Below are 6,666 nucleotides of genomic sequence, written 5' to 3'. Positions count from 1 at the left end.
AGTAAAATGGAATACTGAAAAAATTATTACTGAGCATAATTTCAAGCTAATGTACATTTGCATATTTTTATATGTGCTATAGGCTATGTCTTTGGTCATGGTCATGTGAACAGACATGCTCCTTTTTGAAACTTTAAGGCGTATATGTGAAGCTATAAAAAGCTATGTACTTATAAGCTTTGCTATTCCACTTAATTTTAGTGTACAACAGGTTTCAGTTACTTACCTCCCAGAGTTTTCTGTGAAATATAAGTTGGTTATTTTGGTTAAAAGCTACAATATGCATATACTAGGAACAACAGTAATAAAGAAATAAACTTGAGTACATCAGGTAATGCTTTCATTTTTGCTTATCAATGTATAAAGAGACTAGGTTTTTCTCTCTAAAATATCTGATTATTTCAGAATGTGAAAGAAAGAATAAAGACAAAGCCTTAATGGCTGTACAAAGTTGTAGAAGATTTTCAGGAAGGGAAATTTTTTGACCTTGATTTATATATTGAATATGAAAAACAGCAATAAAATGTGTTGAAATTTTGAGAAGGTTTGGATTAGTTTTGATGGGTTTGTTCATACGGAAAAAACAAAAATTTCTGAAATTTTTTACCAATGTTATATTAATGCAAAACTGGATCTCAATTTTCTTTCTGTTAAAATGACAAATTGTAGAGGGATAGACACATAGATCAAAAGAATAGAATATAGAACCCAGAAATAACTCCTCACAAATATGCCCAATAATTTTTGACAAAAAAGCAAAAGCAATTCAGAGGAAGAAGAACAGCCTTTTCTTTAATGTTTTTGAAAGTTTTTTTAAAAGATATAGTCATTTATTTGAGAGAGAGAGAGCACAAAGGGGGGACAAGCAGAGGGAGAGGGAAAAGCAGCTTCTTGCTCAGGACCCCGGGATTGTGACCTGATCCGAAGGCAGATGTTTAACCAACTGAGCCAACTAGGTGCCCCAAGAATAGCCTAATTCAATAAATGGTGGAGAAATTGGTATCCATTGGCAACAAAAACAAAAACAAATCTCACCTTGAAGTTAACTTTATATGAGAATTAACTCAAAATGGATAATGGGCATAAATGTCAAATACAAAACTCTAAAACTTATAGAAAAGAACATGAGAGAATATCTTTGGGATCGACATAGGAGTAGGTCCACTGCTAAGACTTGACATCAAATAGAACAATTGGTAAAATTAAAAATTGATAAATTGGACCTCATCAAATTCAAAAAACTTTTGCTCTTTGGAAGATTCTTTTAAGAGCATGAACAGACAAATTCCAGTCTGGGAGAAAATATTTGCAATTACATATCTGATATGTACATAGACCTTACATCTAAAATATATAGAATAGCGGCATCTGGGTGGCTCAGTGGGTTAAGGCCTCTGCCTTTGGCTCAGGTCATGATCCCAGGGTCCTGGGATTGAGCTCCGCATGGGGCTCTCTGCTCTGCAGGGAGCCTGCTTCCTCTTCTCTCTCTGCCTGCCTCTCTGCCTACTTGTGATCTCTGTCTGTCAAATAAATAAATAAAATCTTTTTAAAAAGTGAAATAAAATAAAATAAAATAAAAAATATAGAATATATAAAGAACTCCCCAAATTCAACATTAAAAAAAAAGCAATTCAATTAGAAAAAGGACAGATGACATGAGCAGATATTTCACCCAAGAGAATATTAGAGATGGCAAATGAACACAAGAAAGGATGCTCAACATCATTAGCCATTAGAAAAATGCAAATTAAAACTACAATGAAATATCACCATATACCTATCAGAATGACCAAAATAAAAAGTAATAATAACACCAAATGCTGGTGAGGATGTACAGACACTGGATCACTCATAGATTGCTGGTAGGAATGTAAAATGATATAGCTACTCTGGAAAATAGTTTGACAGTTCCTTTCAAACATAAAAATGGACTAACATATGATCCAGCAACTGGACTCTGAGCATTTATCCCAGAGAAATGAAGGTTTATTTTCATGTAGGAATTTGAACATGAATGTTCAAAGCGGTTTTATTTGTGATAGTTAAACACTGGAAACTACTCAAATGGCCTTCTCTGGATGAATGGTTAAATAAACTGTGGTACATCAATACCATGACATACTATTCAGCAGTAAAAGAGGATGAGTTATTGATACATGTAATAACCTGAATGGATCTCAAGGACATTATCCTGAGTGGGGGAAAAAAAGCCGTATTAAAAGTTCATATACTGCATGATTCTATTTATGTAACTGAAATGATATAATTATAAAGATGGAGAAGATTTTCATGGTTGCCAGTAATTAGAGGTGGATGATACTGGTATGAAATAAATGAGTAACATGAAGAAGTCTCATGGTAATGAGACATGCACTTGTGTGCACTTGTGTGTGTGTGTGTGTGTGTTTGCAGTTTTATCTCATGTTTAGCCTTATGTAACCACCACCTCAATCATTAACGCAATGTTACAACTGAATTATCAAGATGGTGGTAGAATACACAGAACTTCCCTCTATATTTGCAGCCTCCTATGAATCTATAATTATTTTGAAGTAAAAACATTGGGACGCCTGCGTAGCTCAGTCACTGGGAACCAGCCTTTCGGCTCAGGTCATGATCTCAGGGTCCTGGGAACGGGTGCATCTGAGTTCCCTGCTAGATGGGAAGCCTGCTTCTTCCTCTCCCATGCCCCCTGCTTGTATTTCCTCTCTTGCTGTCTCTCTGTGTCAAATAAATAAAAATAAAAATATTTAAAGAAAAAGAAAAAGAACAAAGTAAAAACATTAAAAGATGATAATTTGGTCCCATGCTCTTATCAAAAGGCAATGAGAGGTTATATTTACCTTCCGGGTAATCTGCCCAATAGCAGAGATTTCACATATCACAAGAATAATTTTGTCTGCATTTTATTGCCTTTTTCATGTTCTTGATATAAAAAAAAGTACTCCAAAGTGCAAAGAACAAAGGCAGAAAAACTAAGTTTTCCTATAAGCATGTTACCTTGCACTATGGTTATTTTAGAACATTATATTATCATTTTGATTAAATTGATAGCCAAGTGTTGTTTCTCAGGTACCCATGAAAATATTTCAGAAATTGTACAATTTTGTAAAGGCACTAGAGATTTGTCAGTGTCTTTTGCTGTTAAATATGTTCTTATACCTAGGCAAAACCTTGATCACCTCTTTCTTTTTTAAACTTTACCTTTTTTTAAAAAAGATTTTATTTATTTATTTATTTGACACAGAGAGATCATAAGTAAGCAGAGAGGCAGGTAGAGAGAGGGGGGAAAGCAGGCTCCCCGCCAAGCAGAGAGCCTGATGTGGGGCTCACTCCCAGGACCCTTGAGACTATGACCTCAGCTGAAGGCAGAGGCTTAACCCTCTGAGCCACCCAGATGCCCCAAAACATTGATCAACTCTTATGAAATCGTTTTGTACTATGTGTAAACAGAGAATTTTACTCTGCTCCATTCTTTTATTACTGGTGGCTATAATAAATTAAACATAGCCTGTTAGTCTCTCATCAAACAGATTTCTATTTCCTGATGCATGTCTGAAATCTTTGCTATAAGGTACTGGCTGGAATTTGTGTCTACAACAAAGGAGGACTGTTGCTGAGACTTGGGGATGAGACCTTACCAGATACTGTGGACTATTGCTTCTTTAAGAATATACTCTTGGCGGGGCGCCTGGGTGGCTCAGTGGGTTAAGCCTCTGCCTTTGGCTCAGGTCATGATCTCAGGGTCCTGGGATCGAGCCCTGCATCGCATCGCATCGGGCTCTCTGCTCAGCAGGGAGCCTGCTTCCTTTTCTCTCTCTTTGCCTGCCTCTGCCTACTTGTGATCTGTCTGTCAAATAAATAAATAAAATCTTAAAAAAAAAGAATATACTCTTGGCTACGGGCATCTGAGCTGACTTTGCTTAGATGAGTTTTAGACTGAATGAATAGAGTGAGTCAGAGTTTCTACTCTTTATAGTCCAGAAATAGATGTATTTCATGAAGGCAAACTGCATATCCATGATGCAGTGGACACAAGTGGAACAAGAATTAATGACACAGGCATGAATGAACTGATGAGGGAATCTTACTAGTTATTTCCTTGAAATATGGTGGGCATTACTTTTTTCTGATTTACTGAGTTATCACTTATAAGCTATAATATCAACCCATTTTAAGTGTATGACTCAAAGATTTCTAGTTCTTTTATGGAATTGCACAACTATCACAAATACTAGTGTTTGAATATTTCCATCACACCCAAAAATGTTCTTGGGTTCTCTGGCAGTCAATTTCCACTCCCATCCCCAAGTCCAGGCAACCACTGATCTGCTTTCTGACTTTATAAATGGCCTTTTCTAGAAATTTTGTATCAATAGAATCATTCAGTATGAGGCCTTTTGTATCTGGATTCTTTGCCTTAGCATGTTTTTGAAGTTCATTCATGTTATAGCATACATCATTATTTTACTCTTTTTATAGTTCAACAATATTCCATTGTATGAATATACCAAATTGTGTTTATTCACCAACACTGCACAGTTGAATTGCTTCCAGTTTTTGGCTATTATGAATAATGCTGCTATGAATTCTTGCATGCAAGTCTTCATGTGACATATTTTCTTTTCTCTTGGGTTGATTCCTAAGGGCTAAATCACTGGATCATGTAGAGGTTCTTTTGGATCATATAGTAAGTTTATTGCAACTTTTTATGAAACTGCTGAATTGCTTTCCAAAGGGACCATACTATTTTACCTTCCCACAAACAATGCATGAAAATTCTTGTTTTTCCATATCCTCCCCAGCACTGTTATTGGCTTGGTTTTTCTTTTTTAATATAGCCATTCTAGTATGCGTAAGGTAGTATCTTACTATGTTTTTAATGCATCTCTCTGATTATTAATTCTGTTGAGCATTTTTTTTGTGGGCTCATTGGCCATTTGTATGGGGTTTTTATGGAGAAATGTCTATTCAGACACTTTGGCCATTTTTAAATTTGTAGTTTTATTATTGAGTTGTAAGAGTTTTTATTTTCTAGATTAAGTCTCTTAATGGTTAAATGATTTGCAATATTGTCTTCCATTCTGTGGGTTTCTTTGAAACACAAAAGTTTTTTATTTTGTTGATGGGACATTTTTCCAAAGAGGATATACACATGGCTAACAGACACATGATAATATGCTAAACATCCCTAATCATTAGGGAAATTCAAATCAAAATAATGATGAGATACTTCACACCCATCAGAATGGCTAAAATAAAAAACACAAGAAATAGCAAGTGTTGGCAAGGATTTGGAGGAAAAGGAAACTTTATGCACTATTGGTGGGAATGAAAACTGCTATAGCCACTGTGAAAAACCTTATAGAGGAAAACAACTGGCTATTTACCCAAAGAAAAAAACACTAATTCAAAAAAAAAAATATGCACCCATATGTTTATTGCAACATTATTTACAACAGCCAAGGCATGGAAGCAACCCAAGTTATTGATGGATGAATGTAAAAAGATGTGGTATATACAATGGAATATTCCTCAACCAGTAAAAAAAATGAAATCTTGCCAATTTCAACAACACTGATGGATCTAGAGGGTAAAATGCTAAGTGAAATAAGCCAGTTAGAGAAAGACAAATACCACCATATGATTTCACTCATATGAAGAACATAAGAAACAAAACAAATGAACAATGAAAAAAGACAAACAAAAAATCAGACTCTTAAACATAGAGAACAGTGCTCACTTTGGCAGCACATAAACTAAAATTAAATATAGAGAACAAACTGGTGGTTGACAGAGGGGAGGTAGGTGGGGGAATGGGTGAAATAAAGAGGATTAAGAGTACATTTATCATGATGTAATGTATAGAATTGTTGAATCATTATGTATAATTTATATTGAAACTAATATGAAACTGTATGCTAATTATACTTGAATAAAAAAAATATTGAGATTTACAATCCATTAACATAGGGGTGCCTGGGTGGCTCACTCTGTTAAGTGTCTGCCTTCAGCTCAGGTGGAGAGCCCAGGGTCCTGCTCTATGTCAGGCTCCCTGCTCAGTGGGGAGTCTGCTTCTCCCTCTCCCTCTGCACCTGCTCATGTGTTCTCTCTCCCTTACTGTCTCTCAAATAAATAAATACTTTTGTTTTAAGAAAAAGGATGTTTCGGGGCGCCTGGGTGGTTCAGTGGGTTAAAGCCTCTGCCTTCGGCTCAGGTCATGATCCCAGGGTCCTGGGATCGAGCCCCGCATGGGGCTCTCTGCTCTGCGGGGAGCCTTCTAACTCCTCTCTCTCTCTCTGCCTGCCTCTCTGCCTACTTGTGATCTCTGTCTGTAAAATAAATAAATAAAATCTTTAAAAAAAAGAAAAAAAAAAGAAAAAGGATGTTTCTCCCATTTATCTAGACCTTTTAAAATTTATCTTAGCAATGTTTTGTAGTTTTCAGTGCACACACTTTGTAATTCTTTTGTTAAATTCGTTCCTAAGTATTTTATTATCTTCAATGTTATTAGAAATGTTTTCCTAATCGTTTTCTTCATTGTATTTTTTTAAGATTTTATTTTTAAGTAGTCTCGACACCTAACATGGGGCTTGAACTCATGACCCTGAGACCAAGAGTTACATACTTTTTTGACAGAGCTAGCCAGGTGCCTCCTTCATTGCA

This window comes from Mustela nivalis (assembly GCF_964662115.1).
Source record: "Mustela nivalis genome assembly, chromosome: X".
Taxonomy (NCBI): domain Eukaryota; kingdom Metazoa; phylum Chordata; class Mammalia; order Carnivora; family Mustelidae; genus Mustela; species Mustela nivalis.
This window is presented reverse-complemented; position numbering follows the sequence as displayed.